This window comes from Talpa europaea (assembly GCF_964194135.1).
Source record: "Talpa europaea genome assembly, chromosome: 13".
NCBI classification, from domain to species: Eukaryota; Metazoa; Chordata; class Mammalia; order Eulipotyphla; family Talpidae; genus Talpa; species Talpa europaea.
Genome location: NC_140080.1, coordinates 50,031,575 through 50,058,211, shown reverse-complemented (window position 1 = coordinate 50,058,211; position 26,637 = coordinate 50,031,575).

Below are 26,637 nucleotides of genomic sequence, written 5' to 3'. Positions count from 1 at the left end.
TCAACCTCATTTTTCTTCCTTATATTAACATATCCTCAAATCTTATTTTTATTTATCTAAACATTTTCCTTATACAATTTGTGTGTAAACATACATGCATACATACATATTTATGTATCTGTATTTACCTATATCTGAATGATAAAAGTAACAAAAGTTAACTGATGTGAGTTATTATTTATTTACTTTACAAACACTTTAAGCCGTCCTCTGTACTGGAAACTATTCTAAGTGCTTTACAAATATCACGACTTTAATGTTCAGAACAATTTTATTATTACCCCTTATGTTTTGGAGTTGAGGAAATGGAGGCACTGTATCCTTTCAATTACCCAGTTCATTACTTATTTCTTGGTTTCTGTTTTAGGAAAAAAGGTTGACTTGCTTTGACTGTGTCCCCCAAACATAAAAAGGAACACTTGGCATGTATAAATAATATAGAATAAAATCTTCCCTAAGATTTCATATCTAGATGATCTCATTGATTTTCTGGGGTGAAGATATAATAAGGTCTGTGAAAATTTTACTAGTGTTCTAATTTTCTTTACCAAGCACATTGTACTTTAAAATTGTCTAAAGAGTTACCAATCATTTAGATTTGTCTGATCTCAGATAACCGGGTCCTAGGACTTTCAGTTTTAAAACCCAGACAGTCCCAGACAAATGAGGTAATTGGTCTCCCTACTTTCAGCTTAAACCCTGTGATACCAACAGATGTAAGGAAACTAGAATCTGGCTTGTATCGGTTTTATAATCTGGAAAATGTGCCCCCTGAGTCTTCATTTGGGACCCCACAATTAACCAAAGAATGAAGCTGTGTTAAAAGTGGATTTCTTGCCTAATATAAGATTTTCCTGGTCCTTGCTATTCCTTCTCCTACTAATGTAGCTACTATGTATTTTCAGTGTAACACATTAAAAAAAAATCTTAATTATTTCAAAACCTCTTGGCTTGATTGCACTTTGTCACACAACTCCCCTTGCACCACCATTTCTGATTACATGGCCTGATTATATGAGAGATGGACCTCACTTAATTGATAGGTGTAGCCAATCTGGGAGAAATTTTCCCCCGATTCTTCTGATTTAAAGATGTGCAGTTTGGTTATCCCAAGAAAAAAATGCTATTGTCATTTTTCAGATAAATTTTGTGTGAAGTTTTCCACTTTAGATCTGTTCACATGCACGAAACCTATAAGAACATATTTTAATTAGTTATTGTCCAGAAATAGAACTTTTCAGTTGCTCAGAAGGGGTCAGGTAAAGTGAGTCACTAAAATCCAGATTAGGGATTATCTCTTTCTTATTTCCTGACCCTATTTCATGTCACCAATGGCTCTCTAGTTCCTCTCTATCAATCTTTCTCTTCCCCATGTGTCACTTGTTTAAGAAAAAGGCAAATATATATGGCAGTAATGGACTCATAACTACAGAGCAGCCTGTCTTACCAGATAAAAAATACAAAGATCCACTCACAGTGTGATTTTGGCAAATATATCATTGAACGTGTCATGGAAACCACCTTTCTCTAATTTCCTCCATCATCATGAGTTGTTTTGGTATCCCACTAGTGCAATTTTGGATATCATCCCACTGCATCCCAATGCCCCTTGTCCTGGTCCAGCTGCAAAGCTGAGCATTGTTTATGTCAGAAAACAAAGTAAAGCAGATGGTTTAGTCAAACAACCGCTCAAAGCAGTGAGAGTATCCATCTGTCAGCTCAATTAGTGAAATGAAAAGAACATTCAAATTGTGTTTTAGGGGGCCTCCCTTGTTGGCACAAGGATAGCTTCAGCACTATGAAGCTATCCTCAGCCACTGCAGCATGAGTTTGTTCTCCAGCCAGGGAGCTATGCACATGGCTCAGGGGACCTCTCCTGTCTCACCAGCTGCTCCCCTCAGCAGTGTATTTCAGTCAACCCTCCTTTTCTGTTCCCCACTCTGTCTCTGGTGAATCCTCTAACCCCCCACACCTCTGGCTGTACCCCAGTTCTAGTATGCATACATAAATAAATCTTTAAAAAAATTGTGTTTTAAGTGATAGATCACTCTTTTGGAATAATTGATTTTCTACCTTATCTTTAAGAAAACATTCAACTGCCACATTGTTTAACCATGGAGACCTGGCTACCAATGGTCACCTGTACAGCTACATCAGACAGGGTTAAATTGAGCTTAAAATGTGTTATTTTTCCTCTGGTTGGTCTATAGCAGTCTATAGCAGTAAAAGCAGTTATTTGTGTTTCAGAGCTAAAATGGTGGTGGAAAATCAATGGCTTTGAGTTACAACTTGAAGCAGTTACCTTACCTCAAGCTGTGAGTGTGGGTAGTCACTGGACCCGTGGGCTTCATTTTCCTCCTCTGTGAAAAGAGGGACTGGGACCAGGTGCACTTCAAGGTCCCTAAATGACTAAGACCCAATATTTATGAAAAAATTACTTAGTTTCCACTTCTTTGCAGGTTGGCTTTGATTTATTTTCCCTCCTTTTCCACAGGTATAAAAATTCCATTTCTTAGGTGTCATATGCACTTACTGCACTTGTAAAGACCATTAGGGGATACCAAGCTTGGCATTAAGCACTATGCCAAACTTCACAATGTCAATAGCTACAAGAAATCTGCTCTGTATTCATCACACATAAAGGAGTCCCAGGCTACTTGTTCATAGTAACAGGCCCTGTTGGTGCCTTGGCTCCATTATGGCAGGAAGCACTCTGCTCAGCATCAGGCTGGAGGAGGTCACAATACCTTTGGTTAAAGCTTGTATTTTGAAAAAAATAAACTGAATACACAAACCTCTAGCTAATCTCATTAAAGAAAGATAGAAAACTCTAATAAATAGTAACAAATGAAAGAGGAGATATTACTGCAGATACCTCAGAACTACAGAGGATCATAAGAGACTATTATGGATATCTCCATGCCAACAAATCAGAAAATCTGGACAAAACAAATGAATCATTAAAGGCATAAAAGAAGAAATAGAAAACCTGAACAGATTGATTATAAACAAGGGAACTGAAAAGTAATAAAACATTTCTTAAAAAACAAAAGTCCAAAGACAGATGGTTTTACTCATGAAATCTGCCAAAACTTTATCATTTCTTTTTTTTTTTTAAGATTTATTTTCATTCGTACAATAGCTGGGGTACAGGCCAGAGGCCTGGAAGGGTGAAAAGATTCACCAGAAACAGAGTGGGGAACAGGAACATAGACCGAAATACACTGCTGAGGGGAGCAGCGGGTGAGACAGCAGAGGTCTGCTGTGCCATGTGGGTATCTCCCTGGCGTGCCAGGAATCGAACTCATGCTGTGGAGGCTGCAGACAGCTTCACAGCACTACGCTGCACTCAATCCACTGCACCACTGGGGAGGCCTCTCTACCAAAACTTTAAAGAGGAAGTAATACCTCCTTTCTCAAGCCTTTCCAAAATATTGCAGGAGAGGGAATGGTCTCAAACACATTTTATGAGGCCAACATTACTGTTACCAAAGTAGACAAGGACATTACAATAACAAAAACAAAACAAAACAAAAAAAAACTACAGACCATTATCCCTGATGTATATAGATGCAAACAGCCTCAACAAAATTTTAGAAACCAAATTCAACAATACATTGAAAGGATCATACATCAAGACTAAGTGGAATATATTCCAGGTATTCAAGGACCATACAACAGACAAATCAATCAATATAACTCACCATGTCAACAAAAGAAAGAGAAAAACAATATGTTCACATAAATAAACAAAGAGACAGCCTCTGACACAATTCAGCATCCATTTATGCTAAAAATGGGGATAGAAAGAACGTACGCAACATAGTAAAGGCCACATTTGACAAGCACACAGCTAGCATCATATTCAATGATGAGAAAGTGAGAGAATTTTTTGTGGATTCTCCAGCCCTCCTAGTTCTCAGGATGTTGTCTTGGTGCCCAGAGGTCCTGCTGGTCAAACTAAAATGTAGAGTCAGGCAGAGAGCCTCTCACCAGGACAAAAGTCTTGGTATGAGGGACATACTGGAAAAACCAGTGTCTGCTGAAAACAGCAGGCAGACTTTATGAACAGATTAGCATAACCAGCTAGATGACCTTGACAGAAAGTTAAGTGTAAACTGGAACTAGAGATAGATATTTTGATCAGCAGCAACAATGGAGCCTCCCAGGCAACAGCCCCTATTCACTACCCTCCTAGCTTGTGCCAGACATTTATGCATCCTCAATAAACATTCCCACCACATACACACTATTATGCATCTTCAATCCACATCCCCACCATATACAGACTATTATGCATCTCCAATCGACATCCCCACCATGCACATCCCTCCACACACTCCTCCACACCTTCCCTGATTCTGATTTCCAATAAATGTGAGACTACCCTGAAAATAGATGCTACACTCCCTAAGGTGTAAGCCCCCCTAGATCTCTCTGTCTCTACTTGGACTTTGAATTGTCTTTCCTCCATCCCATGCTGCTCTCAACACTGTCACCCCACAAGATGACAATTGTCATCTAAGAATCGGTACATGGCAAAGATGTCCACTCTCACCAACACTGTTCAACACAGTATTGGAAGTTCTAGCTAGAACAAAGAGAAAGATATAAAAGGAGTCTAAACTGGAAAAGAAAATAGATGACTGGATCAAGAAGATATGGTATATATACACATGGAATATTACTCAGCAATCAAAAAAGATAAACTCATGCAATTTGCAGCAATATGGATGGAGCTAGAAGGGATCATGCTCAGTGAAATAAGCCAGAAAGAAAAAGAAAAATACTGGATGGTCTCACTCATAGCAGGAATTTAAAAAACTTAAATAAGGGAACAGGAAAAAGAATAACTATAATAAAGAAAGAAAAAAAAAGAAAAAATCAAAATCAATAAGCAACTATAAACCAGAGACACACCATGGGGGTGGGGGTTGGGGAGAGGAGAGATTGGGGTCAAAATAAGGGGGGTGCAATTGTATGGGGAATATAACCAAGATGAAAGTGCATACATTGTGCAAAAATGAAAAATGATCTAAGAAATATATAAAATTAAAAAAATTAAAAAAATTCATGTCAGAAAAAAGAAGTGAAACTATAATTATTTACATATGACATGATAAAATACACAGAAAACTATAAAGAAATCTGCTCTGAATACCTAAAGAGGAATAGAAGTATCATGCTCCCAAACTTCAAACTATATTGCAAGGTGATAGTAATCAAAACCAGTATGGTATTGGGATAAAAATGGACACACAGATCAATGGAATAGAATTGAGAGCCAGAAATAAGCCCACATTTATATGGACAGTTAATCTACAACAAAGGAACCAAGAGTATACAATGAAGAAAGGAAAGTCTCTTCAACAAATGGTGCTGGGAAAACTGATCAGCCAAATGCAGAAAAATGGAACTAGACCAGTATCTCACTCCATACACAAAAATTAGCTGAAAATGGATAGAAGACTCAGTCATAGACAAGAAATTTATAAAATACTTAGAAGAAAAAAGGCAAAACACTACATGACATTGGCTTCAGGGATGTGTTTGGAGTATTGACTTTAACAGGGAGGAAAACGAAACAAACCAAATGAATGGTACTACATCAAGCTAGACAGCTTTGTACAGCAAAAGAAACAATCATGAAAACGAAAAGGCACGCTCCTGAATTGGAGAAAATTTTTGCACATCATTTATCTGACAAGGGGTTAACGTCCAAGACTTACAAAGAACTCATACACTCCAACAAAAAGAGAATAAATTAATAAAAAAATTAGCAAAAAGCTAGATAGACACTTCTCCAAAGAAGACATAGAAATGGCTAAGAGACACATGAAAAAATGTTCAATGGCAATTATTATCTAGGGAATGCAAATCAAAACTACAATGAGCTACCATTCAATCCTGAAAGAATGGCCCACCCAAAATAAAACCCAGAAACAAGTGTGTACAAGGAGGTGGAGGTGTACACTGCTGGTGGGAATGTAGACTGGCCCAGCCTCTTGGAAAATAGTATGGAGATTCCTCAAGATATTAAAAGCAGATTTACCATAAGACCTAACAATTCCACTCCTAGGTATCTATCTGAAGAATACAAAATCACTAATTCAGAGGAATATATTCACTCTGGTGTTCATTGCAGCACTATTTACAACAGCCAAGCCATGCAAACAACCTTGATTGACAAAGCTGTGGACTAAAAAGCTGCAATATGTGTACGTAATGTAATAAATAATCAGCTATAAATATGGTGACTCTTGACATTTGTGACAAGAATGGATGGACGTGGAGGGGATAATGCTAAGTTGAATGAGCCAAAAGAAAAAGACAAATTCCATATGATTTCATTCATATGTGGAATATAGAGAAAACAAACAACTGACAACAGCAAATCCCCACAAAGGAACTGACCAAAAAACAAACAAACAAACAAACAAAAACCCCTAGAAATATGACTGTAGAGCTGAGGCTACTAGGTGGGGAGGGAGGGTGAGGGTGAAGACAAAGCTGGGAGGGGGGCAATGTTCTATGGTAAAGGACTATGGCTGCTTGTATGGTGGGGGTGGGGTGTAACATACAGCTGATGAGCTGAGAGCTGACCCCCCTAAATCATATACAGTGTAGTAAGCCAATGTTTCCTCAATAAATGGAAACATATTAAAAAAACTGCCTGATCTTTAAGGGTCTTGATCTTCTGCTACCTTTTCCGGAAGGGTTCAGCACCTGCTCCCCACATCTGTCCTTTCCTTCCCTGAGTGCCTAGAGAACTTGTTTATATGCACTTTATGTCATTTATGAAATTCTGCTGCAGGGTACAGTCTGACACATCTGGGCTGTCAGTCACTTAAGGGGAGTGACTGACATACAAACATTCTTTCATTCATTCATTAATCCATTCTGGGCATCTGTATTTGTGCAGGATAACATGTGAAGAGTAGTTGTGTGTGTCTGAGAATGCCTTTGCCTGATTAGTGATCTGATCTTTACATGGATGTTCCCAAGAGACAGGTACTTGGGTCCAAGGCAGAGGGAACTTGGCACCTGAAGCTTATATTTAGGGGTCCTTCAGGATGGGGGAGTTGCATTAGCAATGTGATCATATAAATTCAGGTAAAATATTCAAATGTACCGTATTATAAATTAAAGAGGGTAAGAATGTCACTTTCTATTCTGGGTTGTCTTGTTCATCACAAACCCCCTTTTGTGAAGGTAGTACCTGGGAAATTGTGGGGTTTAGTTAAGAAGACTGTTTCCTAGGGCTCCTGAACCACAAACTTGGGGGCTCTCACAGATCTGGAGACTGAAGTCCAAGATGTCAGCCTTACCCTTGCCTTTGCTGCCAGTTCTGCAGGGCTACATTTGTTAACATTCCAAGGGTTTCTCACAAGTCCCTTTCCCTGCTATTGGGCTTTTTATGGAGGCTGGTCTGGCTTGGTCTGGTATTTCTTTGATTTCTTCCAGAAGGGGGGTGGGGAGTGTTTGTTTCCCATGCCAACCAGAGTTCTACTCCCCTGGGGCCTGTCTGTGCCCACTCAAGTGTCAGCAGAGTTCCTCCAGACCATTTCCCAATGCCCCTGGTTGCCCCTGTCATGACTTGGCTGCTCAACCCTCACCCTGCTCTGCTGGCTGGGATTTCCACCCTCCCAGTCATGTTCCCTTTCACTTCCTTCAGCATCTTCCTCTCAGTAGTCACTAATCTTAATTTGTGGGTAAGTACTGAGTCAGTATAGGTAGGAAAAAACATCCGGGTCTTCTTATGAGCAAATAATTTTTTTAGAAACTTATTTTATTTATTTAAGTATACAAGAACTGGGGTACAGGCCAGAGGTGCTTGGGGTGAGAAGATTCACCAGAGGCAGAGTGGGTAACAGAGCAGGCAGATCTACTGAAGTACACTGCTGAGGGGAGCAGCGGGTGAGACAGGAGAGGTCTGCTGCACCATGTGGGTAGCTCCCTGGCCGGGGATAGAACTCATGCTGCAGAGGCTGATGATAGCTTGAGTGCTGAGAGATAAACCCCTGCACCACGGGAGGCCCAAGCAATTTCCTTTTTATAGTTATTTTTAGGGGAACTGATGATATCATTTTCTCTATTCCACCATGTTGTGGGTGGAACCCTCATTAAATTAAATTCTTGCTAAGTGAATGAATATTGATAATATAGAGTGCTATGATTACATATTTTTTTTTCTCCATATTCCAAACTTTCCAAAGGAATTGAAATCCCCTCCAAATGAGATAGCCTAGATAAAAGCTATTGCAAGATGTTAGGATAAGAGTTGCCTTACGTCCTGTTTGAACAGGTGGATTAAATCTAAATCATGAACCAGCAAGCCCTGTCCCAATACCCTGCCCAAACAATTTGGCCCACCACACTGACCAAAATTACCATACAAAACACATTACAAAACACATTACAAACCATTACAAAACACATTAGATCCTGACTAATGATTATCTTACAATTTCTAGGTGGGGGAGAGGCCAAGAACCCTGAATGAATAGTTGAAAGGTAACTGTTCTGTACATGTTTAGGCACAGTACAGCCAGAACAAGCTGTGACATTGGTCTTTCTGCCCTGATATGTGGACCTTCCCCTTTAAAAATCTCCTCACTCCCTTCATGGAATCAAGCTACAATTCCCCTTTCTGGCACTGGTGCCCTCTGTTGCCAGTCTCTATAAAGCTTGCCTGGTACACCTGAAACTATATGGTGAATTCTTTTCCCTAGAGGGTCTCCAGACCCACATATTTTGGGAACTCTGTGACATGAATATCAATTCTTTAAGTTGTAATAATGTAACCTCAGGTGATTCCATCCTTGGCAGTTTTATATGGGACTCCCTCCCACATGGGACTCTTGATTTTCCTTATCAGGGTCCTGAATCCCAGTGTAGAGGAAGGATAGACACTGAGCAGGTTTTCTAAGAACCGAGCAGACCTGGGTAAAGGAGGAGTCCTGGGAGCCCTGGTGGATTTCTCAGGTTTTTATTGATCTTTACATGTATTGCAGCAACCAGGTACCTGGCAGGCAGGGATGTTGGGGCGGTAGGCCTTCTAGCCCCTGGCAAGTCTTCACTGTGGGCTTCTCTCTCTCTCTCTGTCTTCTAGCTTTCTTTGTCTCCTCTTTCCTGCTTCTTTCCTACATCTGCTTCTCTTGGTGACTATCTCAACACTCCACCCATGGCCCACAGAAGTAAACAACACAACAATGGTGAGAGGGCAGAAAAGCCTGAAAACCATTTGCCCTACACCCAGTAACTTCTTGAAAAAATTCAGGGAGAGATTCTTTTTTGAGTTATTGCACATATGAACTCTCTTAATTCTAATTAATGCTTGTGATTTGGCTGGGATTAGAGTTCTAGGTTGGAATTTCATTCCTTCAGAAATTTAAAGACATTCTATGCGTTGCTGAGCAGTCCTCTGCTATTTGATCTCTTTTCTTTTCTCTTTTGAATTGCTTAGGATGCTTCCTTTAACTTTGCTGTTCTAAAATTTCATGATGATATGCCTTACAATGTTTTTCATTGAGAATGTTTGGAAAAATCCAACCCATCATTTCTTTTATTTTAAAAAGTAATTTCCACTTTTCTCTCTTTTTTTTTTTTTTTTTGGACTTTGTGATAGTGGGTGTTACACATTTTTATTTAATCCACTAATTTTATTATTTTCACTCGATTTTTCATCTTTTTGCTTTATATAATTGAAGATTTCCTTAATTTTATCTTTCAAAAGTTTAATGCATTTTTCATTTAAGCTTACAGATATTTTTATTTTTATTTATTTCTTTTTTTATTTAAATATTTTATTTTATATAATTCTTACATCTTTTTTCATCTTTGCACAATGTATGCATTATTGTTTGGTTATATTCCCCATACAATTGCTCCCCCCCTTATTTCGACTCTAGTCCTTCCTTTCCCCTCCCCCCGCCGTGTGTCTCTGGTTTATAGCTGCTTGTTAATTTTGATTTTTACTTTGTATTGATTGGTCTTTTTCCTGGTCTCTATTTTAGGTTTTCTAAATTCCTGCTATGAGTGAGACCATCCAATATTTTTCTTTTTCTTTCTGACTTATTTCGCTGAGCATGATCCCTTCCAGCTCCATCCATGTTGCTGCAAACTGCATGTGTTTATCTTTTTTGATTGCTGAGTAATATTCCATAGTGTATATGTACCACATCTTCTTGATCCAGTCATCTATTTTTGGGCATTTGGGTTGCTTCCATAGCTTAGCTATTGTAAATAGTGCTGCTATAAACATACGGGTGCAGGTGCCCTTTGGAATTACTGTTTCTGTGTCCTTTGAGTAAATAGCTAGGAGTGGAATTGATGGATCATATGGAAGCTCTATGTTTAGTAGGTCAAGAAATCTCCACACAGCTCTCCATAGTGGTTGGACCAGTTTGCACTCCCACCAACAGTGCAGGAGAGTTCCTTTTTATCCACAACCTTGCCAACATTTGTTGTTGCTAGTTTTTTCAATATGTGTCATGCTCACTGGTGTGAGGTGGTATCTCATGGTACTTTTGATTTGCATTTCCCTGATTACAAGTGATGTTGAACATTTATTCATATGCCTGTTGGCCATTTGCATTTCTTCTTCAGAGAAGTTTCTTTTTAGCTCTTCTGCCCATTTTTTGACTGGATTATTTTCTTTGTTTTTGTTGAGTCTCATCAGCTCTTTGCAGATTTTTGTGATCAGTCCTTTATCATTAGTGTTGTGTGCAAAAATGTTCTCCCAGGGCCTCCCCGGTGGCGCAGCAGTTGAGCGCTGGGTTGCAAAATTGCCCGCAGCCTCTGCAGCACCAGTTCGATCCCCAGCTGCTCCCCGGCCACTGGAGGAGGGTCCCACATGGTGCGCAGACCTCTCCTGCTGCCCGCTGCTCCCCTCAGCAGTGTACTTCGGTCCTTCTGCCTGCTCTGCTCCCTGCTCTGGCTCTGGTGAATTCTCTCACCCTCCCGCGCTTCTGACTGTACCCAGTGCTTGTATAAATAAATAAATAAATAAATCTTTAAAAAAAAAAAATGTTCTCCCAGTCGGTGGGGTTTCTCTTTGTTTTGGTTATTCTCTCTTTTGCTGTGCATAAGCTCTTTAATTTGATGTAGTCCCAGCTGTTGATCTTTGCCTTCACTATCACTGCTTTGGGTGATGTGTCTGTAAAGATGTTTTTGATGTGCATATCACGTAGTGTTTCGCCTATATTTCCTTCTATGTATTTTATGGTTTCAGGTCTTATGTCTAGTTCTTTAATCCATTTTGAGTTGGTTTTTGTGCATGGTGCGAGGTAGTGGACAAGCTTCATTCTTTTGCATGTAGCAACCTAGTTTTCCCAGCACCATTTATTGAACAAACTTTCTTTGCTCCAATGCATAGTCTTTGCTCCTTTGTCAAAGATTAGTTGACCATAACTCTGTGGGTTTATTTCTGGATTTTCTATTCGATTCTATTGGTCTGTGTGTCTGTTCTTGTTCCAATACCATGCAATTTTGATGATTATGGCTTTGTAGTATAGTTTGGGCATGTGATGCCTCCATTCCCTTCTTTTCTTTTCAGAAGAGCTTTGTCTATTCGGGGTTTTTGGTGATTCCATATGAATTTCATCAATAACTGATCTATTTCTTTGAAAAATGTCATTGAAATTTATATTGGATAGCATTGAATCTGTATATTGCTTTTGGTAGGATGGCCATTTTGATGATGTTAATTCTTCCAGTCCATGAGCAGGGGATGTCTTTCCATTTTTTTGCGTCTTCTTCTATTTATTTTAACAGTGTTTTATAGTTTTCTTTGTATAGGTCCTTTACCTCTTTTGTTAGATTTAGTCCCAAGTATTTGATTTTTTTTGTTTTGATAATAAAAGGGATTTTTTTTTAATTTCTTCTTCTTCAGATTTATTGTTTGTATATAGGAAGACTACTGATTTTTGCATGTTGATTTTGTATCCTGCCACTTTACTGAAGTGATTGATGAGTTGAACTAGTTTTTCTGTGGAGTTTTTGGGGTTCTCTATGTATATTATCATATCATCTGCAAATAGTGATAGTTTAACTTCTTCTTTTCCTATTTGGATTCCTTGGATGTCTTTCTCTTGTCTTATTGCTCTGGCTAGGACTTCCAGTATTATATTGAAAAGCAGTGGTGAGAGTGGACATCCTTGCCTTGTTCCCAGATCTTAATGGAAATGCTTTCAGCTTTTCACCATTGAGAATGATACTGGCTGTTGGCTTGTCTTATATGGCCTTTATGACGTTGAGATATGTTCCTTGTATCCCAAGAATTTCAAGGGCTTTTATCACGAATGGGTTTTGTACTTTGTCAAAAGCTTTCTCAGCATCTATTGATATTATCATATGGTTTTTATATTTCTTTTTTTTGATGTGTTGGATGACGTTGATTGATTTTTGGATGTTGAACCATCCTTGTGTCCCTGGAATGAATCCTACTTGGTCGTGGTGAATTATCTTATGGATACATTGTAGGATTCTGATAGCTAAAATTTTATTTAGGATTTTTGCATTGGTGTTCATTAGAGAGATTGGCCTGTAGTTTTCTTTTTTGTGTGTTGTCCTTGTTCAGTTTGGTATTAGTGTAATGTTGGCTTCATAGAACATATTTGGCATTATCCCTTCCTTCTCAATTTTTTGGAAGAGTTTGTGAAGGATAGGCACTAATTCGTCTCTGAATGTTTGGTAGAATTCATTTGTAAATCCATCAGGTCCTGGGCTTTTGTTTTTTGGGAGGTTTTTTATTACCATTTCAGTTTTGCTGCATGTAATTGGTCTGTTTAGGTGTTCTATTTCTTCTTTATCTAGCTTTGGGTGATTGTAGAGTTATAGGAATTTGTCCATCTCTTCTAGATTGTTGAACTTGTTTCCATATAACTGTTCATAGTAGTCTCTGATTATTCTTTTGATTTCTGCTGTGTCCTTTGTGATTTTTCCTCTTTAATTTGTGATCCTGTTTATTTGTGCTTTCTCCCATTTTTCCTTTGTGAGCCTGGCTAGGGGTTTGTCTATTTTATTTATTTTTTTGAAGAACCAGCTTTTGGTTTCATTGATTTTTGGATTGTTTTTTAGTTTCGATTTCATTTATTTCTGGTTTGGTTTTTATTATTTCTTTTCTTCTACTGGTTTTAGGGTTTTTTTTTTGTTGTTCTTTTTATAGATCTGTGAGCTTTGAGATTAGGTTGTTTCTTTGAGTTCTTTCTTGTTTCTTGATATGAGCCTCTGTTGCTATATACTTTCCTCTTATTACTGCTTTTGCTGCATCCCATACATTTAGGAAATTGGTGTCCTCCTTGTCATTCAACTCAAAGAATTTTTTAATTTCTTCTTTGATCTCCTTGTTAGTCCAGTGGTCTTCCAGTAATGTGGGTTTCAATCTCCATGAGGTAGGAGAGTTCCTTGCCTTCTTTTTATGGTTTATTTCTAGTTTGATACCTTCATGGTCAGAGAAGATGGTTGGTATGATTTCAATCTTGGTGTATCTGTTGATGTTTATCTTGTGTCCCAGTATGTGATCAATGCTGGAGAATGATCTATGTGTGCTTGAGAAAAATGTGTACTCACATTTCTTTGGGTTTAGTGTTCTGTAGATGTCTGTTAAGCCCAAGCACTCTAGATCCTTATTTAGAGCTTTAGTGTCTTTACTTATTTTTTGTCTTTTTGATCTATCCATTGATGATAGTGATGTGTTGAAGTCTCCTACTACATATGTGTTTTCTCTGATGTGATGTCTGTTTTCAAAGATCATAATTGTTGTCTGACATGTTTTGGTGCTCCTTCATTTGGTGAGTATATGTTAATGAGTATTATTTCTTCTTGAAGTATTGTCCCCTTGATCATAATGTAGTGACCGTTGGGGTCTCTTTTTACCTTTTTGAGTTTGAAGTCTGTTTTATCTGATATAAGATTTGCTGTTCTTGCTTTCTTTTTTGGTCCATTTGCTTGTAGTATTGTTTTCCATCCTTTAACTTTGTGTCTATTTTTATCTTTTATGGTTAAATGTGTTTCCTGGAGACAGCAAAAGGTTGGGTTTTGTTTCTTAATCCAGCCTGCAACTCTGTGTCTTTTTATTGAAGAGTTTAACCATTTATATTTAGAGTTAAAAATATGGAACACTCACGAATTTGCATGTCATCCTTGTTCAGGGGCAATGCTAATCTTCTCTGTATCGTTCCAATTTTAGTATATGTGCTGCCGAAGCAAATACTAAGCTTACAGATATTTTTAATTTTCACTGAGTCCATTCTTCTCACTTTATTTTCTAATTGCCCCTTCTTGCCCTCCTAACATAGATTGTTTTTATTTCTAAATATAATTTTATATTTTACCTTTTGGAAGATGTTACTGTGATTTTCAAATTCTGCTCCTGAATTCCACTTTCGCATATGTTTTTGCTTCTGTCTTTCAAGTTAAAGTTACTCCCCTCTAAATTTGGGTGTGGGCACTAAAATCTGCCATGTAAGAAGCTGTCTGCAGTTGTAGCATTTTGATGGATGGACTGCACTGCAGGGTGATTTTGGAAAATATCTAGAAATTTCTTAGGGGATCCCTAGATCTTCAGGAACTTAAAATGTTTTTTCTGGGTCCATCAGTCTTTCCACAAGTGACACCCTCCTGGTCCTAGGAGCAAATGAATGAAGGAATAGAGCCTCCCATCCCTCATGCCTGCTCCCACATTTCCTGAACCTCTCTGATAAGGAGATATTCTTTACCCCAGATGACACAACAGAGCAGGGACTGTGGGTACTAACTGCGCCTTAGCCAGAGTTTGGATCCATTTTCCTGTTTTCTACTCTTACCTCATTCATCTGATTCTTGGCACATGTAGTCTTAAGACTTTCTGGGAACCTGTGGGGTTGATTGACTCCCTTTGTTATGTAAGAGTAGCCCTTATGGTTCCTGGTTCTCTGATGGTGTTGGAGCCCCCAGCTGAGTGGCATCACCTTGGCGTATGCCACAGTGGCTGGGTTTGGTAGCACGGTTTATGTAGGGTAAACAATTTTCAGGCTTTTCTGCCCTCCTGCCATTAGGATTGCCCTGCCTGATGGGGCACCTGCATTTGTTACTTTGTTATAAGTTGGGCTGTTTACTTCTGTGGGCCATGACTGCAGTACTGAAATAGTCACCAAGAGAAGCAGAAGCAGGAGATGAGGCAGGAGAGAGAGAAGGGGAGAGAGAAGCCCAGGATGAAGACTTGCCAGCCCGGCATCCCTGCCTGCCGCGTACCTGGTTGCTGCACTACATGTAAAAGCTCAATAAAAGCCTGAGAAAACCACGGAAGGCTCCAGGACTCTCCTTTATCTGTGTGGTCTGCTCGAATCATAAAACCTGCGCAGTGGTCATCCTGCCACTACACTTAACACAGCTGGGTTTGGGTTTGAGGGGGAAAAAAGAGAGACAAAACCCATGGCATTTTTGGAGACTCATGGGTTATTTTTATTATTTTTTTTTCTTTTTAAAGATTTATCTATCTATGCAAGCACTGGGGCACAGGCTAGAGGTGCAGGAGGGAGAGAGAACTCACCATACAGAGCGGGGAGGGGAACAGGCAGAAAGACCGAAGACACTGCCGAGGGGAGCAGCCGGTGAGACAGGAGAGGCCCGCCGGGCCATGTGGGAATCCCCCTGGCTGGCCGGGAATCGAACCCGCACCGCAGAGGCTGCAGACAGCTCCACAGCACTGTGCCCAACTTCTTAACCTTGCTGGCACCATTCAGATACAGCAGAACTTGCTTGTCCATGCAGGGCAGGTGGGATGCAGTCCTGGGTTTTGGACTTTTTCCTGTAAAAGAACTGCGGTGTATGCCAGAGGTGCGGGGAAGTGAGAGGATTCATTAGAGACAGAGTGGGGAACAAAACAGTCGGATCTACTGAAATACACTGCTGAGGGTAGCAGCGGGCAAGACAGCAGATGTCTGCTGCACCATATATGGGTTAGCTCCATGGCCATTGAACTCAGGCCATTGCAGTGATAGTGCTGAGACTTAATCCCTAGACCACCAGGAAGGCCCTGTTTCTTCTCTTTTTGTTGGCAAACTTTCTAGCAGGTGTGAATTGATAGCTCAGTGTGGTTTTTATGAGCATTTCCTTGATGATTAGTGATACTGACCATCTTTTCATGTACCTGTCAGCTCTTTGGATGTCTTCTTTGGAAACATGTCTGTTAAGATCCTCTGTTCACTTGGTAAATCAGATTTATTTTGTTACTGAATTGTGTGAATTCTTTATGTATTTTGGATATTAACCTCTTTTCAGATATATAATTCAGAAATTTTTTTTGTCATTCCTGGTTTTCTCATTGCATCACTTTGTGGGGTTGATCCTTAAAGGATTAGATAAGCCTTTCCTAATGTGCCCAGAAGAGGCCTCTTTTCATATTGATGTAGAAACTAACGGTCACTTGAGGCGCTGTGAGTGCTGCGATATTTGTTGGCATTGCTTGACTAAAGCAAGTTGTGTTGAGTTGAGAGCAGGGAGGCCCTGGAGGCTGAGAAGCCTTTTTCCTTGCCCGAGTCCTTAGTCTACCTTAATGGGAAAGAGATGATCACTCTCTAAACTTCTACCCCTTTCCTGATCATTGAAGCAATCACTGGCCCCCACTTTATATCCTAGAAGAATGTAGTTTGTGGGGGGGTCTCATCCAGTTCCGGGTTTATTGGTGACCATGTCCTATTTGAGAATCTCATCCTTACACTCAGTAAGGATGAAGCAGTGCCCTTTTGTCTGTCATTTACTTGAGAAGTAAATATCTCTAGTCTGCTCCACCATTCCTTGGATATTATAAACATCTAAATTCTTCATATGTATTGTTTTTAAAAAAGCCAAAAATACAGTCCTTTATGCTGGGTCCTCTCTCAGACTTTTAGTTTTGGCCTTTTCCAAAAGTATAACCTTAAACCAATCAACCTGGAGTTTTCTTAATCAGCACCCTTGAGGTCATCTGTGTAAGACACTCACTAACCCCTACCTTTCGCTAAGCAAAAGTGGTTTTAACTAAAACAATCTCTTCTTTTGCTTATAACCTGTCCTACCCTCTTTCTATCTATAAATACTTTCCATTTTGTGTAAGCCCTTGGTACCCCTAGAGGGGATGCTGTAGAATTAAAACGTAATTTAATATATCCAATTAGATCTTCAGACTTGTGAATTTTGTTTTTATAACAGTACATTGTTAAATTGCTTTTTTCTTTGTTAATGCTTTTAATGTTGTTAATGCTATTTATGTTTTTTCTTGGTCTAATGCTGTTTTGATTACTTGCCTTACCCATGAAGAACCAAGAGGGTTGGGGTACTTCTCTCTCCCCCACCCATTACTCCAGCAATCCTCTATGCTTCTATTCTACTTATTTCACAAACTGCAAATCTTATTATCAATTCTCATGCAACATGGTCTTTTCAGTATTCCCTTTGGGAAGTTAGCCCTGTTTTATTCTTTCACTCTCCTGTTAGTAAAGTTCTACAAGGGCGCTCAGTACTAGACACAAGCATTGCACGCACCATGTTCATCATTTGCACCTTTGTAATTTCAAATGTCTCAGCTATTCCATTTGCTTTGCTTTCTGCTTTGGCACTGCCCATTGTGAGCCATCTGGATTTCCTTTCAGACTCATGCATAACGTTTTCCATGTAGGATAACTGCCTTACTAAGCTCTTGCTCTCAGTGTTTTAAACCAGGTAATTATATGTATGTTATTTCTAATGATGTTTTCAGTAAAAATTTACTTTTGTCTTCTATTTGTTCCTAGAGAAGAACTCTAATATCTAATTAATATTTAAGACATTGTATACCTAGGAGGAACGTTAGACACTGAACTTTAATGTCTTTTCCCTTTCACGTCACTCTGTGTGTGTGTGTGTGTGTGTGTGTGTACAATTTCTTTAAGGCCATGGAGAATTATTTGCCTAGTTTCTTTTTCTTATGCAGAATCTCTGATGATACACTTTGTCTTCTGCTTTTACTGATGTTAATTTCCTACTTAAAATTTAGGAGTATTGTTCTAGAGAGGGCTCTCCAACTATGAGGAGAGTCTACGATCCCTACTCCATCTAAAGAAGGGTGAAACTGAGCAGCAAGGAGACTTAGAGAACACTGGGAGCACACGCAGAGGAGACGTGGAGGAGGCATGTGGGGCAGAAACATGTGAAGAAGTTGTGCTTTCTTCTAGGCTTTGGGTTTGCACCAGGGACTTGGGGGACATGGAAGGAGACAAGTGAAGTCAAAACATGTAGAGACACTTGGAAGAGATATGGCTGAGAGACACGTGGGGAGGCTGACAGTGGCACCTGTTACCTTAATTTGTACTTTGAATTTGCTGTTTTTATCCCAGACTTGCCGGTCCCTTTGTCCCTTTCCAGCCATAGGAATGACTGGAAAGAAGCTGCCTTAGACTTGGCAAGTTTTCAGGCCCCAGCAGCCTCCTGATTAGCTGGGCATTTACCCACGAGGAGCTGGGTAACTTTGGGTGTTTTTTTTTTGGTACCATTAACCTATCTTCTCTTCTCTTTCTTGACATTAGTCCTATTAATAAGGATCCCAGGGTACCCCTCATTCTATGCACTAACATAGACTCTATATGTGATCCTTTTCATTATTTTTCATCTTTAAGTGTGATTTGAGCTGAGCGGGAAGGCAGTATCATCTTTCAAGACCCATTGCTTGGCCCAGAACGTGGCTTCTGTGGAAGCTTCTGTGTTTCTAATATGCTCTGAGATGTGAAATACCCAGTTTCTGTTCTCAGCTGCCAGCTGCATCCTTGAACCCTTGGGTGATTTATTCCGCTGACTCAGTACTATATAACTTTTGATATTTGCTGAGTCATCTCAGGGATTTGCCTCCTTGGACAGTGGTGAGAAAAATCCTGCAAAGTACTGCATGTGCAAACATCAGATCAGAGGAAGCAGTGAGATTAGATTGGATTGACTGAAGTGGATTGAAGATGCTTGACTGACTTGTGGGCAACTCTGGCAATGGGTCACATTCCCTCCTTCAGAGTGGGCTTTTTTCCAAAGACAGGGAACCCTGAAAAGAGCTTACATGAGAGAGCAAGTGTATGAACTCTGTAGAACTGGCTTCGGTCACGCTAGATGATTGGTGGGGAATTTGCTCCTGTTAGGGTTCAGCACATACTCCCGACTTCTGGCTGCAAGGTAGTGCAAAGCCCTTGAAGAAACTCCCAATACAGATCAGAGGGAGAGAAAACTCTCCTACTGGGAGCTTGATGGAAAGGAGACATTGGGGGTAGGGAGGGATCCTGTTTTCCCTCTGAACCAGCCAGCCTTGATGAGGCCATGGAGCTAGGGGTGAATATATTATTTATTTATATATTGATGCATAAAAAATGTTAAAAAAAGACAACAGGCCCAAATGGAGTAATTAGGGCCCGGATACACCCAATCTTAATATTGGGGTGGCCTTGCCCCTCAGACTCTGGCTCAGCACCCCAGGCTGGTTGCAAACTGTGTTTTGTTCCCATGCTCCCAGATGTCCAGATGGGATGCTGATGGCAGTGTCATCATCTAAATTCCATCCCTAATGTCCTGAGCTAGGGGGCTGCTTGGGAAGGGGGTGGAGCAGAGCTGCCATTTTGGGGGAGACCTTTTGAAACAGAAGGCTGCCACCACATTGCTCCCTGCCCTACCCCCACCCCCGACCCCATCAGAACAGCAGCCTCACCCTGCCAGCTCCAGCAGCTGCAACATCACCATCTCACCTGCTCATACCTCTCTCTGTACTGGACACTTCTCTCTCCCTCCACCTGCTAGTTCTCCCTTTACTCTGTTGGTTGGATTTAATTTTTTCCCCTTTTGCTGCAACAAAGACCATTTTATTTGCATTTGTGGTAGCTGGTGACTGGACCCAGAGGCAGTTAGAGTTTTTGATCTGGTAACTAATTTTAGACTCTTTGTCCAGTAACATTTATACCCAACCTAAGCACAGGTTCAGCCTCTCCCCAAAGTGGACATTTAAACAATGTGGAGTTTCTTGGTCAGCACTAGTGAGGTAATCGGCATGTTAAAATCCCCAGGACATGAAACCGAGGCCCTGCAGTGTGGACTGAAGGGCAAGACTGGCATTTTCGGACAACACCTAAGTGGCAAGAGTCATTGGAAAAATGGGGGGGTTTTCCCTGCCTGCACCAAAAGTTGTTGCCTGTGGGCAGCCCCTCCTTGCCTATGGGCAGCCCCTCCTAGGGTGCCAGCCAGGTTAAAATAGTCCAATTGGACACTTAGAATTGAAGATGGTCCCATCAGTCATGTATCAACTATGGTGAGGGTCCCCAAAAGAGGATGTAAGGCAGGACAGGAACCAGCTTGGGACTCCCAGACTCTTGGATGCCCAGCTACTGAGACTCCCATTCTATTCCTGACCTCTGGAGAAGAAAGAAGCAGCACCCAGCAGCTGACCTCTGAAAAGAAAAAAAGTCCAAGAGCTTCACTGTGACCAACTACTGCACCTGCCTCTGGTCCTGCTGCTGCCACAGCCTGAAAGGAGCTCCAAAGACCCCAGGCCTGGAGTCTCAAAGAGCTGTTGATTAATTGTCTAGTAACATCTCCTGGTGCTATTGCCACTGTTGCTGTCTGGTCCAGTGTCCAGTGCTGTCCATCTGACCTTCAGGCTGTTGCTGTTGCTCCAGGCCCTTGTTGGCAGGACAGTGTCACCTTGGAGGAATAGCCATTTGTTCTGGACACTGTGGACATTATCTGGGGTGAGGTAGCTGGCCATTTGTAACCTTAGAAACTCTTTTAGTTTCCCCTGTTTGTTAAATAAGCTTCTTGTTGTTGTTCCCTGAGCCTGAGTGGTCTTGCAATTGTGTGAGGGTGAAAACCCACACAGTGACCTGTCCTCTATTAGGCACTGTCCTTGGATGGCTGTAGCCCCCCTAGAGCCCTATTGCAGTAACCCCCTAATGGGAAGTGCCTTAATCTGAAATAAACTTTCTTTTCTTTTGCCAATAATCTCATCCCATTGTGACTATGAAAATCTTCCATTTTGTGCAACCACTTATAGAGTCTTTCTACTTGCAGGTTGAAACTGTTGCCCTATTCATAAATCATTTAATAAAGCCAATAACATCACCATATTTATTCAGATTATTACTTAGAAGATAGAAGCGCTACAAAGCAAACTTGCATTACAGGGAAAAACCCTACAGCCCCTTAAAGATATTTAGTTAAGGGTTAGAATTCATTCCTGCTCAAACCAGTTAAACCAACTTGCCCAGCTAAGACCCTTGGTGATATAACTTTATCTTAGGTTCATATACAGAATAAAAGTCACATTGAGGGGCACATGGCCATCAATTTTTGAACATGCAGCCCATGAAGAGGCATGATTTGGTCATGACACTGTGCCTGCACAACTGATGTCGTTTTTGGAGTCAGTGGGTTTGGAATGCGGGGTCCTTCGTTTCACTCTGGGAAAGGGTTCACCAGAGCTCCTCTTTCAGCAGCACACAGCAAGTTTCCCAGGCAAGTTTCTCCATGAGGCAGAGACGAGGCATTAGTTTCATTTAAGAAAAATACTGATGGTCTCACTCATAGCAGGAATCTAGAAAACTTATATAAGAGACCAGGAAAAAGAATAACTAAAAGAAAGCAAAAATCAAAATCAACAAACAACTATGAACCAAAGACACTCTATGGGGTGTGGGGGGGCGGGGAAAGGAGGGGTTGGGGTCAAAATAAGAGGGTTGCAATTGTATGGGGAATATAAAAATAAAATTAAAATTTAAAAAAAAAATAAAGAGCATGTTTAGGGCCTTCCTGGTGGCGCAAGGGGTTAAGCACCGCACTATGAAGCAATCTGCAGCCTCTGCAGCACGAGTTCGATCCCCCAGCCTGCCAGGAAGCAACCCACATGGTGCAGCAGACCTCTCCTGATGTGCCCCCTGCTCCCCTCAGCAGTATGTTTTAGTCAGACTGCCTGTTCTGTTCTCCACTGTGTCTCTGGTGAATCCTCTCACCCCCCACACCTCTGGCCTAAACCCCAGCTCTTGTATGCATAAATAAATCAACTTAAAAAATAAATAAATAAAGAGCATGTTTATTAGAGAAAGGGAAAAAGAGTAAAAGACACTTGCATAGACACAAGTGGGCAGAAAGAGCTGCCTGAAAGGGACAGGTTTGCTGAGAGGCCTGCCTGCATGGTTGCAAGGGGGTGGTCTTGAGGACAGCTGCCTTTGCTGAGGGAGGTCACTGAAGAGAGGTCCCGGCATGGTGCTATGGTGCAGGTCATAGGCAGGCAGGAAGGCTGCTGCCCTGCAGAGGGTGAGAGTTGGTGAAAAGAAACACATACATAGTCGATGGCCCCTGTTGTGGACCCAAGGCTAGGCTCCCAGAGCAACTTTACCCAGTTTCCATTTCTTTTCTATTTTGTATCTCCAGGCAATGTTCAGCTGAGCAAAGTGCAGAGACTTTGAGTTTCAACTCTGATAAATGATACTCCTACATTAACCCCCTTGCATTTGGTTACAAGGTGAATTTTGTTTTTTTAACACAAGGCAACCCCAAATTTAGCAGCTTAATCCAGACAATTTTTTTTCTCCCTCTGGTTTTGTGGATTGATTAGATTCAATGAGTCAGTTTCACTTGGGTTGCAGCTACAGGAGACAGAGGTTGGAGTCTGATGTGGGATTAAGTGGCTCTGAATATTAGAGATAGTGAATTCCTTCTTAGATGACAGTTATGCTGGCTGTTGGCTTATGCTTAGTCAACTGGAGTGACTACACATGGTCTCCCCTCATTGCTGGGCTGATACATCATGGCAGCTGTTCTAAGAAGGAGTGTCCCAAGAACCAACAGTCCAACAGATCCAGGTGGGAGTCATTTGCAATGTTAGTGTAAGGTCTGTTAGTGTTGTGGAGACGTGTTGGGCTCAGAGAACAGGGTCCTTGGGTTATTTCTGAGAAAAGTTTGGGCAGAGTTCCTCTTTTAGCAGCACATGGCAAGTTTATTCAGGAGATGAAGACATTTGTACAGATACAGGCAGGTGAAGTTTACATTTTTAAAGGATAGGTTTATTAGGAAAAGGAGAAAGAAAACAAGCCACCTGAATAGTCACAGGCTATCAGGAGAGCTGCGTTTTGTCAGGGTAGAAATTATACTGATATAGTGTTCTTCTAGGGAGGTATAGGGTAAGGAAAAAATGTCAGGCTTTTCTGCCCTCCCGCCATCAGGATAGATGATGGATCCTTGCGGTCCTGAATGCATGCCTGATGGCGGCACCTGGAATAGGGTGTGGGCATAGGTAGATGGGATTCACCTGGGCTAAGACTGCGCTTTTAACGGCGGCATCACGGGGATGCCAGTAGAAGCAGAGAAGCAGCAGAAGCTGAAAGAGAAGTCGAGAAAGAAGCAGAAGAAGCCGAGAGGGAAGCAGAGAACGCCAGAGAGCCAGATAGAGTGAGGATTTGCTGGGAGCTGGGAGGACTGCCAGCCTCCCAGCCCCCCAGCACCACTGCCTGCCATATGCCTGGTGAACCCCAATAAAAAACATGCAAAACCACTGAGGACTCTGACTTCTCCTTTACCTGGTCTACAGTGCAGAAAACCTGCACTGTGTCCATTTCTGCCCCTACAATGGGCGTAAGTTGGCAAGATGATCCATGCAGATGGGTATGGAGCCCTCTGAAGACCTGGAGGGACTAAAGAGTAACAGACTGTGTTTGCCTGTGATGACGCTTGTAAAGGTCAGGACTGGACACAGTGCAGGTTTTCTGATCCCATGCAGACCGGGTAAAGGAGGAGTCAGAGTCCTCAGTAGTTTTGCAGGTTTTTTATTTGGGATTCACCAGGCATATGGCAGGCAGGGGTGCTGGCTGGGGGGCTGGGAGGCAGGCAGGCCTCCCAGCCCCCAGCAAGTCTTCACTCTATCTGAGCTCTCCGGCCTTCTCTGCTTCTCTTTAGGCTTCTGCTGCTGCTTTCTCGGCTTCTCTTGCTGCTGCTGCTGCTGCTGCTGTCCCCGTGACGCCGCCCTTAAAAGCACAGTCTCAGCTCAGCTGAATCCCATCTACCTATGCCCACACCCTACTCCAGGTGCCCGCCATCAGGCATGCATTCAGGACAAGGATCCATCATCTATCCTGATGGCGGAAGGGCAGAAAAGCCTGATATTTTCTTTACCCTACAACGCTGGAGGCGTCATGGCAGCACAGGAGATGGACGAGGATCAGGAGCTGCAGGATGAGACCTCGTGTGGAGGAGTTGCCCGAGAGGACCAGCCAACGACCCCTGAGGCAGCAAGAATCATCGGCGAAGAGAGGACCACAATTCGGATCTCACCATTGTTGATTCAGGGAGAGGCCAATGAACTTGGCCTAATGAACTTGGACTGATGGACTCGGACTGATGAACTTGGACTGACAATCCCTCCAGAAGGCGGAGGACCTTGGCAGGTTATTTATTTATTTATTTATTTTTTTGAGAATCTGGGGGTGGCCAGTGGGCCTTGATGGCCAAAAGCAGCCTGTGCATGCCCAGCAGCCAGGCGGAGGAGAAAAGCCAACTGAGAAGGCAAAAACTGGTGCTGATGCTAAGTTTGGGAAGCCCTGAGTGGCTGTTAAGCACTAAGTAAGCTGAGGAAGGCCAGTGATGCCCTGCTCGTTCTCGAGTGAGGGTGAGGAGCTGAGGAACCTGTCCTTGGGGGACGGGTGGGGAACGTGGCTTGGGGTGGGAGCCCAAGCAGAATGTAGAGTTTGGATCCCTGACCCATGTGCTTGTGCAGTGGGTTGGCCTGAGTGCAGGGGTCTGCGAGTCGCATTGGTGGCTATGAAGGCCGAGTGTTGGAGCGACTGCAGACAGAAACCCTGAGGGTTGGCGATTACCCCCAACAGAATAGAATCACCAATCCCAGAGCTAGTGCATCCTGGGGGTGGATGCTGTGTGTGGCTTGTAGCTGAGACTACAGCCAGAGAAGGCCAGGAAGCCTGACGGCTCCTGGGTGTGTTATAGTAGATGCTGTGAATGGTTCCCCTCCCTCGTGTGAGCAGTGCCTTTGGCAGCAGATTTGGTGGCTCATCTGCTGGTACCAATAATTGTCTTTTGCGCTAGGTTGGGGCCCTGCCTGGACTTATTTGTGTTCTGTTGTATTTTGTTGTTATATTGTAATGTATTTGCTTTTGTGGGCCATGGCTGCATTGTTTGTTTGCTAAGAAAATTATATAGATGTAGATTGTATTGCAGAAAACCCTGAGGGGGTAGACTGTAGGGTAAGGAAAAATATCAGGCTTTTCTGCCCTCCCGCCATCAGGATAGATGATGGATCCTTGTCCTGAATGCATGCCTGATGGTGTGCACCTGGAGTAGGGTGTGGGCATAGGTAGATGGGATTCACCTGGGCTATCACTGTGCTTTTAACGGTGGCATCACAGGGACACCAGCAGAAGCAGAGAAGGAGCAGAAGCTGAAAGAGAAGCCGAGAGAGAAGCAGAGAACGCCAGAGAGCCAGATAGAGTGAGGATTTGCTGGGGGCTGGGAGGCCTGCCAGCCTCCCGGCCCCCCAGCACCCCTGCCTGCCATATGCCTGGTGAATCCCAATAAAAAACCTGCAAAACCACTGAGGACTCTGACTTCTCCTTTACCTGGTCTGCTGGATCAGAAAACCTGCACTGTGTCCATTTCTGCCCCTACAGGAGGCTTCACTCTTTTGTGGATTTTTTAATTTAATTACAGATAGGGTGCGACTAGGTTGGTTTGTAAGAACTGGTGAATCTTTATAATAGCCCTCATATCCCCACCTCTGATTTGCACCTCTATAGCAGTCTGATACTTGCTATTATCTATAGCAGTTGGTTCCTAAGTGTTTTCATTTTTTTTTAAAGATTTATTTATTCATGCATATAAGCACTGGATTACAGGCCAGGGGTGTGAGGGATGAGAGGATTCACCAAGACGGAAGGGGGAGCTGAACAGGCAGACTGACTGAAATACAATCCTGAGGGAAACAGCGGGTGAGTCAGGAGAGGTCTGTTGTGCCATGTGGGTAGCTCCCTGGCCAGCCAGGGATCGAACTCATGCAGCAGCCAGCTCCACAGTGTTGTGCTTAACCCCTTGTGACACCACTTTTAGATGGAAAAAATGGCAGGGTCAGCTTTCAGAAGATTGTGGTGAGCCACAGGTTACGTTCAGGGGGGTAGCAAAAAAGCTTAAGTTAGGGGCCAATATCTGCCTTCCCCACCAGTAGCGAGAGATTAACCAGACTGCTCCTTTGACATTGTAGGGTAAGGAAAAATGTCAGGCTTTTCTGCCCTCCTGCCATCAGGCATAGATGATGGATCCTTGCGGTCCTGAATGCATGCCTGATGGCGGGCACCTGGTGTAGGGTGTGGGCATAGGTAGATGGGATTTACCTGGGCCGAGACTGGGCTTTTAAGGGCGGCGTCACGGGGACACCAGCAGAAGCCGAAAGAGAAGCCAAGAAAGAAGCAGCAGAAGCCGAGAGAAGGCCGGAGAGCCCAGAGTGAAGACCTGCTGGGGGCTGGGAGGCCTGCCAGCCTACCAGCCCCCCAGCACCCCTGCCTGCCATATACCTGGTAATCCCAATGAAAACCTGCAAAACCACTGAGAACTCCGATTCCTCCTTTACCCAGTCTGCATGGGATCAGAAAACCAACTCCGTGTCCATTCCTGTCC